General features: G+C 37.0%; 1 protein-coding gene across 15 annotated transcripts in view; it reads left to right on the forward strand.

Annotated features, from left to right (window-relative positions):
* Positions 1 to 14,049, forward strand: part of LOC116456710 (cytochrome c oxidase subunit 7B2, mitochondrial) — a 174,105-nt gene that overhangs the window by 131,446 nt on the left and 28,610 nt on the right. For 5 of the 15 annotated variants that reach the window (XM_058430184.1, XM_058430188.1, XM_058430185.1 and 2 more), the window contains one exon: positions 9,683 to 9,825. The exons of 9 other annotated variants lie outside the window; for them this stretch is intronic. The gene's annotated coding sequence lies outside the window, so the exon portion shown is untranslated. Of the gene's footprint in view, positions 1 to 3,156; positions 3,292 to 9,682; positions 9,826 to 14,049 lie in introns of those variants that run through there. One more of the 15 variants, XM_058430194.1, reaches the window with a different exon arrangement.

Below are 14,049 nucleotides of genomic sequence, written 5' to 3' on the forward strand. Positions count from 1 at the left end.
AGTGATAATAATAGATCACATTTATTAAATATTTACTATATGCCAGACACCATGTCAGTACAATTAAAAGAGAGAGAAAAAAAAAGATGGAAATCCATGCCTTCAAGGAGCTTATATTTTACTGGGAGAAGATAGATATATCGTGTCATCATCTGTTTATGAAGTAAGCACCAGTGTTCTCTCCATCTATTTTTGAGGAAATTGAAGCATGAAGAAGTTTAGTATTTGCCTTATGTCACATGGCTAGTTAAGGACTGAACCAGCTGCAATGTCCAGCTATTCCATGATAATTCTATTTTTCCTAGTCTTTTGCTTCTTATTTTGACAATCTATGCATTTCTTAGACTGAAGCTATCTACTTGCTGCCAGCCTTCATAACTACATTCTTTCCCTTCTTTCTTATAATACAGATGAACTGAGTACCTTTCTGAGGCAAGCTCCCCCATTTATACCCAAGATTCCCTTGTCCTTGTTTAGTCAAAGGACTTATCCAAACAGTTCCTCCTTTTCTTTTTCTACATTGGTGTTTCCTGTGTCTCCACTGGATAATTCTACATCAGAGGACATACATGCTATTGTTTTTCCATTCATTAACACTCACTCTCTCCTCACCGCCACCGCCTTCATCTCCCTGTCTCTCTCTCTCTCTCACTCCACTTTCCCCTATAGCTACTGGCTCACTTATCTGCTCTTTGATAAAACAAAATTCTTCATGAGTTATCCATACTAACTGTATTCAATCGCTCTTCCCTTTATTTCTTAACAGCATTTCATTCAGGCCTTTTATTTCATGGAATTTTTTTGGTCTGGTTTCAAGGTCCAGATTCTGTTTTCAGAATTAGAAAATACATTTTAAAGACCATTGAGTATCCTTACTTTCATATATGATAAGCCTTATGTCCATGGCATGAGCTTACTAACACACATATATATTACATTTCCTCTGGATGATGCAGCAGTTTAATCTGCATCTTTAGCATGTTTATATTTAGTATGCATCCAATGGAAGGGCGTAAATGGTAAGAAGAAATTGAGATGTTGACAGAACCATCTTACTGCCAACTGCGGCAAATTAGATGTTTTGCCACATAGGTAAAAAGAAGGAGGACAGCCTATACCATTTAACTTTAAACTAGCTGGTGTCTGGTGATCAAGAAAAGCCCTGAATCTCTGGGATAGAACTCTTAGAGATCCTATCTTGCATTTGTAAGTTCTATGAGGTTCATGATCTTTACTAATCTCTTCCTGGGTATGTGGAGAAGCCCAAAGGTTTATCTTATTGCTCCATCTGTAGCTGCTGAAATAAAACGGCTAAAGAAAGGAGACAGAAAGCCAAGAGGGATTATTAATTACTCTTTTGTCTTTCTTCTTTGCAACCAACCAGTCACCAAACCCAGGAGAGACTGATATTTTTTGATCTTGTCCCCTTCTCTGAATTCCCACTGCCAGTACTTTACACGCTTAATCATATCCCACTGAGTTTATTACAGCAGTGCTTATCTTGCTCAGAGACACATGGCTCAGAGACTTTTCTTTCTAACACACACACACACACACACACACACACACACACACACACACTCTGAAACTACTCTGCAGCTTAAAAGTTTGTAGTGACCGCTTATGGCCATTAGGATATAGTCCAGACATTGTAACAGGAAATGGTTAAAAACAAAGTTCAAAAAGTTATATTTTTGCCATCATTGTTATTTTGCTGTTTGGGAATACTGTATGCATATTCCTTTAAAAGAAATTTTTTTAGGGCAGACCCCCACTTTCCCCATATCTCAGGCATGGACTTTGTCTGTCTACTAGATAATCCTCCACTGCCCCATATTCATAGGAGCAATGGTATATGCATTTCAACCTGCCTATAATTGTCTGCTGTCAGAAAGTATGTCTTATTTACTGGTTTATCTTCAGGGCACAGGAGCATTCCTAATACACAATAAATACATCTTTAGATAAATATTCTTCAATTTAAATAAACATTCCATCTTTTCTCAAATTGCCAAGTATTGGCATCTCATATTTTTATAGAAACTTGGGAATAACGTTGGGGACTGTCTTACCAGTATTTGCATTTGTCTTCTGGCATCAGGCCTCTCTGAACACCTCAGATAACAGCGATCTCACTACCTCATAAGAAAGTCTGTTTCTTTATACGATACGATAAACTTTATTATTTATAATCCTCTTTTTGTGTTTAACCAAAATTTACTTATAAATTCCTATTCTAATTTGTAATACTTTAGCCCCATTGAACACCATCTACTCTTCTTGTAGACATCATACATAATGGAAGATTTTGACTCTCCATGTATCTTGCTGCTGTAATAGGTTTTACATTGTGGAGAAAAAGACATTATTCAGAAGCTTCTTTTTATAATATCCATACATAATGGAGGGGGATATTCATTGCGGTATGACCCAATTGGACAAAAGCATTTAAACAGCTTATTCATCACTAAATAGTAAAAGATTCTGCTAATGGAAGTAGTGCACAGTAATGTGTCATATACTTCAGGAAAATGTAAAAGTCTAAAAACTGAGCATTCTGTTTTCCATGATGAAAGATTTAGTCATCCTAAAATACAGTGACTTTTTGCAATTTTGTTACAACACCAAACTGAATAGAGATTATTCTGTTAACAACATATGACCGTAACACTAAAATTTGGCTCCAGAAAACCTGATACTCTGTTGCAAAATACTGCCTTATAATATATGCTTTTCATAACATATTGGAAGTCATATTTGTTATGTTTCATAAAGAATATAAATAATTTCTGTTTTCTTAGTCATTATCTTAAAGAATCTGACTGGCAAACCATATGTACTTGTAATTTATGTTTAAGTATCAAGCAGTATCACTTACGATGTCTAGAATTGAGGTAATTATGTAGTTAAGGTCTCATATATGTGACCACAGAAAATCCACAGAAACCTAATTTTATTTCATAGATATGGAAACATCAACTATTTGAAAATTAAACAACATATCTTTGTTTATATATTAAAGTAAGTATAAGCTGTGTTCTTATTCAATGCCTTATTTTTTGAGTGAATAACTTGCTTTAAAATTGTATAGTGAAAATGTAAATCACATTTAGTCAAATCTCTGATACATTTAAATTGTTTACCTTTTGGATTCCAGATCACCCCTAGGATCAATTATTCCTTCATTCCAAGAGTGCTTATTATCAGCTACCATATTAACCCACCAGTGATAAGACTTGAGGGTATAAGAAGTCCAGATAAAAATGGATAGAGATATGAGAGAAGAGCAAAGTAGGTATCAGAGAAAGAGAAAAACAATACATAATTTTATTTATTATTAAAACTCTGTATTAGTAAACTCTGTATAGCCATCAGTACCAACAAATGGCACTTTAGACATGGAAAATAGGGGGAATAGACAACAGTCCACCAATGATATAGAGATAAGACAGATATCACTTTCCCTTTAAAGTCACGTCCCTTACATTGATGCCAATATAGTAGGACTATCCACAAAATATTTAGAATGGAAATCTTCTGACATGAAAAATTAATAAAACTAAAGCACTGGAGCAGAATATAGTCAGACAGAGAGTTAGTATAATTTCTCTGAATTTGAAGACGAGGTCAGGTAAATTTTAAATTCAACACAATGATTGAAAGTAGCCGTTGATAGAAGAACCAGACCCTAAGATAATGGGTTATAAATGTGTTGCTAACCAAGCCAAGAAGGGAATTTAGTTTTTTGTTTGTTTGTTTTAAGATAAACACTTGAAAACTTGGGGGCACTTTCCAGAAAGGAAATAACAGAATAACATCTATTTGAGTTATTGAAAATATCGAAAGCGTGAACATCTTGACTGAAACGGAATCACAGAAAGCATAACTTAACTAATTCTGTTGGATCTGACTGTCTAGCAGGAGATTGTTAATGAGCCGTCATGGATTCTGGAAAATCAGAGTCAGAGAGGAAATATTCAGGTCAGCCTAAAGAGAATGATGGAACAAGGGAATTAGGACGGCACATGTTTCCAATTACTGTGGAAGTACAGCTTTCTCTGAATCATGAAATTCAGTTTAGTCATTGTTTGGCTGAAACATGCTTCTAGATAAAAGCCTCAAAGTGGCAGTCTATAGACTAAAGATAGCCCCCAGGTCTCGCTTGCCCTACACTGTATTTTAGAAATTAAGTCTATTAAAAATGAACATATTTTAAATTAGAAATCTAGATGCTCAGCTTCTTTCTAAAAGATTAGATCCAGAAGCCCAGCTCAAATTCCAGCAAGGCAACAGTCAAGTTGCACATGATTTTGCTACTTCACCGTGGTTTTTAATATAGCTTATTTCTCCCCAACATTGAAGCTTTAGTGTCAGTTCTTATTTTTTATCATGCTTATACTATGCATTTTCCTTATGTATTAGTCCATTCTCCCACTGCTATAAAGAACTGCCCGAGACTGGGTAATTTATAAAGGAAAGATGTTTAATTGACTCACAGTTCAGCATTGCTGGGGAGGCCTCAGAAAATTTACAGTCATGCAGAAGGGGAAGCAAACATGTCTTCTTCACATGGCAGCAGGAAGGAGAATCGCTGTGCAAAGGGGGAAGAGCCCCTTATAGAACCATCAGATCTTGTGAGAACTCATTCACTAACAGCAGCATGGGGGTAACTGCGCCCATGATACAGTTACCTCCCATCAGGTCCCTCCCATGACATGTGGGGATTATGGGAACTACAATTCAAGATGAGATTTGGGTGGGGACACAGCCAAACGATACTACCTTATAACAGTAGAAAATTATTTTTCTCTTTTCTTGTTTCTATCTGGAATAGAACATAAAATCAGTTAAAAGACATCGTATTTCATGTGCTGCAAAAGAACAGAGAATATGTGTACTTTCATTGAAGTGTAAAAATTTTCTACCTAATTTTAGGAAAATCCTCAGCCAATTTACTACTTTTCCATTATTTTTCTGGTTTCCACGGACATTTAATTATGTGTCTTATGTTCTAGAGTCAACAATCAAAAAAACATTTTTAAGTCTATTTAAAGCCCACCAAACAAACTCCATTGGTAATTTGGTTTCCTACTGTCTACTTAAAGGAAATAGGTACCTTTACTACTGGACTAAGTAAGCACTAGCAGTAAATCATCCTGTTGTTTAAAACTGTAAGTTTGCACGGTGTGATTGGATCATCTGAAACCAAAACAATCCTGCGTATGTTGAAAGAAAATAAATTTCTGTGAGATGAGAATCAGGTACTAGATTGCAACCACTCTACTTAAACTCTACAGTAGCTAACTTTTCTGTTCCTTGGCATTTCTTTCTCTCCCTTTCTTTCTTTTTTCCTCCTTCACAGCTTTAATGAGGTATACATAAGAAATACAAATTATACATATTTAAGATACACAATGTCATGTTTTGATTTATGTGTACATTGTGAAATAATTACCACCATCAAACTAATTAACATATTCATGAACTCAGATACTTACCACTTTCTTTGTGTGGTGAGAACATTTAAGATCTACTCTCTTAGCAAATTTCGAGCATACCATACACTATCATTAACTATATTGCCCATGCTGCACATTTGATCTCTAGAACTTATTCAATCTACTGATACTTTGTGCCCTTTGACTTGCAGCTCCCCATTTCCCCCACACCCCAGTGCATGACAACACCATTATTCTCTGTTTGTACGAGTTTGATTTTTTTAGGTCCATATATAAGTGAGATTAACCAGTATTGTATTTGTCTTTCTGTGCCTGGTTTATTGCACTTAGCATAATGTACTCCAGGTTCATCCATATTGTCACAAATGGAAGGATCTCCCTTTTTTGGCTCAATAATATTCCATTGTATGTGTGTGTCTAATCACATTTTTAATATATTTATCTGATGATCTACACTTAGGTTGATCCCACATCTTGCATGTTGTGCATAGTGCCACAAGGAATGAGATACAGGTTGTGCATGCCAAGTCCAAAAATCCAAAGTTAAAAATACTCCAAAATTTGAAACTTTTTGAGCACCAACATGATACTCAAAGGAAATGCTCATTGGAGAATTTTGGATTTCAGATTTTCAGATTTGGAATATTCAACCCGTAAGTATATACTGCTTTAGTATTCCTTATCTGAAATGCTTGGGATCAGAGGTTTGTCAAATAGAAATTTGATTTGTTGTTTTTGTTGTGGGGGGGTTGGATTTTGAAATATTTGCATTATATTTACCAGCTGAGAATCTCTAATCTGAGAATCTGAAATGCTCCAGTGAGTATTTCCTTGGAGTATGATGTTGGCACTCACAAAGTTTTGGATTTTGGAGAATTTCGAGTTTCAGATTTTCAGATTAGGGATACTCAAAACTGTAAAGCAACTATTCCAAATGAAAAAAAAATCTGAAATCTGTAACACCTCTGGTCCCAAGCATTTCAAATCTGATATAGTCAACCTGTACTGATTTCATTTGCTTTAAATGTGTACCCAGAAGTGAGATTGTTGGATCATATGGTGGTTATGTTTTTACTTTTATGTAGAGTCTCCATAGTGTTTTCCATAATGGCTATACCACCTTACATGGCCACCAACCATGCCCAAGGGGACCCCTTCTCTCCACACTCTCACCAACAAATATTATCTCTTGTCCTTTTGATAACAGCCATCCTCATGGGTGTGAGGTAATTTCTCATTATAGTTTTGATGTGCATTTCTCTGATAGTTAGTGATGTTGAGAATTTTTCCACACACCCGTTAGTAGTTTGCATGTCTTCTATGGATAATTGTCTTTTCAGATCCTTTTCTTGTTTTTGAATTGGGTTACTTATTTATTGCTGTTGTATTGTTTGCGTTCCTTATATATTTTGGATATTAGTGCCTTATCATGTATGGTTTGGAAATATTTTCCCTCATTTCTTAAATTGTTTATACAGTTGATTTGCTTTGCAAAGCTTTTTAGTTTGATGCAATCCCATTTGTATGTTTTTGCTTTTATTGCCTGTGCTTTTGGGGTCATATAAAAAAATTACTCTCAACCAGTGTCAAGAAGCTTTGTCTTTATGTTTCTTTTGGTAGTTTTACAGTTTCCGGTCTTATTTTTAAGTCTTTAATCCCTTTGGAGTTGATTCTGCATATAGGGTAAGATAAAGGGCCAATTTTATGTTCTTGGATATGGAAAACAATTTTCCCAACACCAGTAAATGAAGATACAATCATTTCATCATTTTATATGATTGACACTTTTGTTGGAGATCAATTGACCATAAATGTGTGGTTTTTTTTTCTGGTCTCTCTATTCTGTTCCAGTGGGTGGTCTATATATCTGTTTTTATACTAGGGCCATACTATTTTGGTTAGTAGACCTTTATGGTATATTAGAAATCAGATGGTGTGATGCTTCCAGTTAAAATTGATTTAGGAATTCTTTTATCTTATGGTTCCATATGAATTTTAGGATTTATTTTTATTTTCATGAAAAATGCCATTGGAATTTTGATAGAGATTGCATTGAATCTAAGATTTATTTGGGTAGTATGGACATTTTAACAATTTTAATTTCAACTCATGAACATAAGGTTTTTTTTCATTTATTTGTGTCTTCAGTATTTTTATCAATATTTCATAGTTTACAATGTACAGATTTTTAACCTCCTTGGTTAAATTTATTTCTAAGTATTTCATTTATTTATTTTTGATGCTATTGTCATTGGGATTGTAGTTTTGGATTCTTTTTCAAGCCGTTCCTTGTTAGTGTATAGAAACACAACTCAATTTTGCATGTTGATTTTTTATCCTGAAACTGAATTTATTTATTATTTCTAGCAGGATTTTGGTAGAATATTCAAGGACTTCTTTGTATAAGATCATGTCATCTGCAAACAGAAAATTTTAATTTTTTCCTTCTGATTTGGTTGCATTTTATCACTTCCTCTTGCTCAGTTTCTCTGGTGAGGCCTTCCAGTACTGTGTAGGATGGAAATGGCAAGAGTGGGCATCCTGATCTTGTTCCTCATCTTAAAGGAAAGGCTTCAGCTTCTCATCACTGCATCACTGAGTATGATATTAGCTGTGGGCTTATTGTATATCATCTTTATTTTTTCGAGGAACATTCTTTCTATACCTAATTTGTTTTTTTTATCATGACAAGTTGGTGAAATTTGTCAAAATTTTTTTCTGCATTTAAGATCATTGTATACTTTTAAAATCATCAGTTTTTTTTTTTTTTTTCTTAAGACAGAGTCTCACTCTATCACCCATGCTGGAGTGTAGTGCGTGATCTTGACTCACTGCAATTGCTGCCTCCCAGGCTCAGGTGATTCTCCTGCCAGTCTTCTGAGTAGATGGCATTACAGGCACATGCCAACACACCTGGCTGATTTTTTTTGTACTTTTAGTAGAAACGGGGTTTCACCATATTGGCCAGGCTGGTCCCAAACTCCTGACCTCAAGTGATCCACCTGCCTGTGATTATAGGCGTGAGCCACCGTGCCCGGCCAAAGTCATCACTCTTAATGTGATATATCATATTATTGCTTTGCATACATTGAACCATTGTTGCATTTCAGGAGTAAGTCCTTATTAACCTTTTATTGTTCTTTTTAATTTGTTTTGCTAGTATTCTGATGAAGATATTTGCATCTATGTTCATCAAGAATATTGTCCTATAATTATTTTTCTTGTAGTGTCCTTGTCTGGCTTTGGTATCAGGGTAATGTTACATCATAAAATGAGTTTGGAAGTGTTCCTTCCTCTTCAGCTTTTGGGAAGAGTTTGAGAAGGATCGACGTATATTCTTTTTTTTTAAAATTTTATTATTATTATACTTTAAGTTATTCTTATTTAAATGTTTGTTAAAATTTACCAGTAAAGTGATCAGATCCTAGGCTTTTCTTTATTGGGAGGGTTATTGGGAGGGTCCATTGAGATTTTCTGTTTCTTCATAATTCAGTATTGATATCATGTATATTTCTAGGAATTTTTTTCATTTCTTCTATGTTATCCAGATTGTTGTGTAGTTAGTTATAGTTGTCTCTTATGATCCTTTGTATTTTTGTGGTATTAGTTGCAATGTCTTTTCTTTCATTTGTAATTTTGAGTCTCTTTTTAGTGGGTATAGCTAAAAGTTTGACTATTTAGTTTATCTTTTCAGAAAACTAATTTTAGTTTCATTGATCCTTACTGTTGTCTAGTGTATTTTTTTCATTCTTTCATCTTTATTATTTCATTCATTCTGTTAACTAGCAGCTTAGTTTATTCTTGTTCTGGTTCCTTGATCATTAAAGTTAGATTGTTTATTTGAGATGTTTCTTTTTCTTAATGTAGGCACTTATTGATACAGACAGGAGGCAGAGAAATACTAGGTAGAAAAGAGTGGGGTCCCTGGCGAGGGTTCCACCCTCAAGCATAGACCCATGGCCCTAAATGAGAACTTCAAATCTCCATTTTCCCACCAGAATTTTGCCTTTTGGCCTGCCATGCCCCTGTCCTGTTCCCATAAAAACCCCAAACTCCACTGGCAGAGGAGCAGAGTAGCACGGCAGAGGAGGGAAGAGAGAAGCATCTAAATGTCAAGAGGAGAAGCAGCAGCTAGATATTGGAGACTATGGTTGGAGTGGAGTTTGCCTGGGGACGGCTGAACTCCAGGGGAAGACTGCTTTCCTATTCCATTTCCTTTCCAGGTCCCCATCCTGCTGAGAGCCACTTCCATCGCTCAGTAAAATCTCTGCATTCACCATCCTTCAAGTCCATGTGACCACATTCCTCTTGGATACCAGACAAGGACCCAGATGCGGGTGCACCAGGCTGTCACACTGACTCTCCAGTAAGCTGTTTAACACGCAATCCATGAACAGCAACGTTAAAGAGCATGCTGTAGCACGCGCCATTTGGGGCTCCAGAAGTTGCGGGCAACCCCTGACGCTGCTGGGACCTGTACAGGGTTCGTTCCTGCCAGTGCCCAAAGGCACTCACCCGAGCCCTTGCACATGCTCACCTGTGTGCTCCCCCTCCCATAAGGGATTTGAGCACTGCCGACTAAGTGAGCCACACCTTCAAGGGTCAAGGGAACTATCCCATCTCATTATCACTATAAACTCTTAGTTTAGAACTGATTTTATTGAATATCAGAAGTTTTGGTATGTTGTTTTTTTAGTCTCCATTGTTTAAAGATATTTTGTGATTTCCTTTTTGATTATTCTTTGAGAATGTGTTTTATTTTCACATACCTGTGAAATTTCCAGTTTTTCTCTTGTTAGTGATTTCTAATTTTATACCATTGTGATAGGAAAATATATTTTATATGATTTTAGTCTTTTTAAATTTGTTGAGACTTTTTTTGTAGCCTAATAATATCTAACCTGGAGAATGTTTTGTGTGCTTTGGAAAAAATGTATATTCTGCTCTTGGATAGAATGTTCTGTATATGTCTGTTAAGTTTATATGGTCTATAATACTGTTCAAATGCCATATTTCTTTATTGATGTTTTATGTTTGGATGATCCATTGTTGAAAGTGGGGTACTGAAGTTCCTTACTGTTATTGTATTGTCTATTTTCCCTTCAGTTGTGTTAATTTTTGCTTTATATACTTAGGTAATCTGACTTAGAGTGCATAAATATTTACAATTGTTAATTCTCCTGATGAATTGACCACTTTATCATTATATAGTAACATTCTTTGTCTTCTATGACAATTTTTGACTCAAATTGTCTATTTTCTGATACAGCTGTAGGTACCCCTACTTTGTTTTATTTGCCACTTGTGTGGAATATCTTTTTGCATCTCTTCACTTTCAGCCTTCATGTGCCTTGAAAGCTAAACTCAGTCTCTGTAGGCAGCACAGAGTTGGATCTGTTTTTTAAATCCATTCAGTCACTCCACACCTTTTGATTGGAGTATTTAATCTATTTACAGTTAAAGCAGTTATTGATGGGTAAGGACATTTGTTGTCATTTTGTTAATTTTTTTCTGATGGTTTTGTGGTTTTTCTTCCTCTCTTGCTTCATTCCTGTACAGTGTGATAATTTTTTTTGTGGTAGTAGGCTTTGATTCTTTTCTTTTTATGTTTGGTGTATCTATTACAGAGATTTACTTTGTGGTTACTATGGAGCTTACATAAAATATTTTATAATTGTAACGGTCAGTTTAATGCAGATAACATTTAACATCAACCATATGCAAAAATTCTGCACTTCCCTTCCCCTGAGTTTTTTTTTTTTTTTTTGAGACCGAGTCGCTCTTTGTCGCCCAGGCTGGAGTGCAGTGGCACAATCTCAGCTCACTACAACCTCCTCCTCCTGGGTTCAAGCAATTCTCCTGCCTCAGCCTCCCGAGTAGCCGGGATTACAGGCATGTGCCATCACGTCTGGCTAATTTTTTTTTATTTTTAGTAGAGATGGAATTTCACCATGTTGGCCAGGCTGATCTCAAACTCCTGAGCTCAAGTGATCCACCCACCTTGGCTTCCCAAAGTGCTGGGATTATAGGCATGAGCCACTGTGCCCAGCTGCTTCCCTGACATTTTATGATGAAGTGTGACAAAAAAGATGTCACACTGTACACCTTTTGATATTGTGGATTTGTTAACAAATTATTATAGGTATAGATATTTTTAGTACTTTTGTTTTTTAACTTTTATACAGATTTAAATGTTTTACACACCACCATTACAATAAAAGACTATTCTGAATTTTACTATATTCCTACACCTTATTGGGGTGTTTTATGTTTCTTTGTGTGTTTTCATACTATTAATTAACATCCTTTTGTTTCCATTTTAAGCACTTCCTTTAGCATTTCTAGTAAAACAGGTCTAATGTTGATGAACTCTGTCATCCTTTGTGTTGGAAATAGGGTCTGGCTGAGTGCTTGTGTCTGTAGGTTTATGCCTGGGGCCTGTGTCCACTGAGTGGACCTGGACTGGAGTTTGCATCCACATGGGCAAGCTTGGCACCTGGATCCACGGAGACCATCCCAGTGCTGGAGTGGGCCTGAAGACTAGATCCCTGGAGGCTAGCCTGGAACCTATGGCTGTGGGAGTCAGCCTGGCACTGGGATAGGCCTGGAGCCTTGATCTGCAGGGACACACCTGGGGCCATATGGGCTGGCCTGATGCTAATATGGGCCTGGAGCCTGGGTTCATGATCCTGGAGCCTGGGGACTCAGTTGTGGTCCCTGAGCTTAGAGCCCCAGGGTCCAGCCTGGAGCCTTGGTGTGCAGTGATGTGCCTGGGGCCACATGGGCTGGCCTGATGTTGGTGTGGGCCTGGAGTTATGGGGCCTAGCCTGGAGCCTGAGACCACAGGAACCAGCCTGGAGCCTGAGACCACAGGAGCCAGTCTGGAACCTGGGGTCATGGGAGATTGTCTGCTGTTGGGCCAGGCCTGGGGCTTCAGTTTACAGTGACTTGCCTAGAGCTGGAGAAAGCCTGGAACTTGAGTCTGGGGGACAGGCCACGTCATCAGTGTGGATCTTCGGCTTCAGAGACTAGCCTAGAGTCAGAGTTCAGCAGTGTTGACCTGGTGCCTGTGGCTGGTCTGGTGCTAGGATTCACTGGAATACCCATGCTGCTAGGGTCCATGGCAAAATTGAGTACTCACTTCACTCTCCTTACCGCCTACAATGGCTATCTCTCTCCATGCTGTACAGGCTTGAGGGAGGGATGACACAAGTTTTGTGAAATTGTTTTTCCTACTTCAGTGCGTCTTTTCTTATTCTGTGTGTCGCCCAGGTGCTCTAATATCTCAGTTGAATTTCTTAGCTCTTGAGAATTTTTTTTTTCACGCATGGATGATTGTTCAAATTGATTTCTGTGAGTGGACAAGTGCTGGCAGCTTCTATTCTGCCATCTTGTTGACATCACTTCTGCTTGGCATTTCTTTAAATGAAAAAAATGCATTTTATTTGTTTTGAATTTTGTGCGTGTTAATACTTCAGAATAAGTTCAGAATAAGGATTTATCTTTTTTTCTTGTCCTGTTGTCATTTTGTTAATTCTTTTCTGACTGTTTTGTAGTTCCTTTGTGTTTTTTTTCCTCTCTTGCTATATTCCTGTATGATGTGATAATTTTTTTTGTGGTAGTGTGCTTTGATTCTTTTCTCTTTATGTTTGGTGTATCTATTACAGAGATTTACTTTGTGGTTACTATGGAGCTTATATAAAATATTTTATAATTGTAATGGTCAGTTTAATGTAGATAACATTTAACTTCAACCACATGCAAACATTCTACTTTTTTTTTTTTTGAGGCGGAGTCTCACTTTGTTGCCCAGGCTGGAGTTCAGTGAGCCACTGTGCCTGGCCAATGATTTATCTTTCAATAAATGTGTACATTTCAATGTGGCAGTATTTTCTTTCTTTTTTTCATTTTGGAGACTGAGTCTCACTCTGTTGCCCAGGCTGGAGTGCAGTGGCCTGATCTCGGCTCACTGCAACCTCCACCTCCCAGGCTAAAGCAGTTCTCCTGTCTCAGCCCCAAGTAGCTGGGATTACAGGCGCCCACCACCACACCCAGCTAATTTTTGTATTTTTAGTAGAGACTAGTTTTCGCCATGTTGGTCAGGCTGGTCTCGAACTCCTGACCTCAGGTGATCCACCCGCCTCAGCCTCCCAAAGTGCTGAGATTATAGGCGTGAGCCACTGTGCCTGGCCCCAGTATTTTCTTCTTATATCTCTAAATAACTGTTATTAAATGGATAGCATCTTCAAAAAGAGGAACTTAAGTAATGCTCACTGCCTTAATATGTACACTCAAAGGTTGTACATAATAAGCAACTATGCTGAAGAATCCTGTAGTAGCAGTTCTAGAAGAGAAATCATTTTGGAAAGGTAATCTTTCAGATCAATTTCAACCAGATATGTAGGTAGTAATCTGCTCCCTTACCTGAGTATGTTGTTCATAGCCATATTTTTAATTCTAAATTCTTTCTGACTGCCCTAACATTCTACAAGAGTTTTAATTGTTTTCTTCATGTAGCTAAATTATAGTCAGGCTACATGAACAAGTTCAAGTATTAGCTTAAGTAAAATCTGGACTGGGGAATCAATTT

This window comes from Hylobates moloch, unplaced genomic scaffold (genome assembly GCF_009828535.3).
Source record: "Hylobates moloch isolate HMO894 unplaced genomic scaffold, HMol_V3 SCAFFOLD_17, whole genome shotgun sequence".
NCBI classification, from domain to species: domain Eukaryota; kingdom Metazoa; phylum Chordata; class Mammalia; order Primates; family Hylobatidae; genus Hylobates; species Hylobates moloch.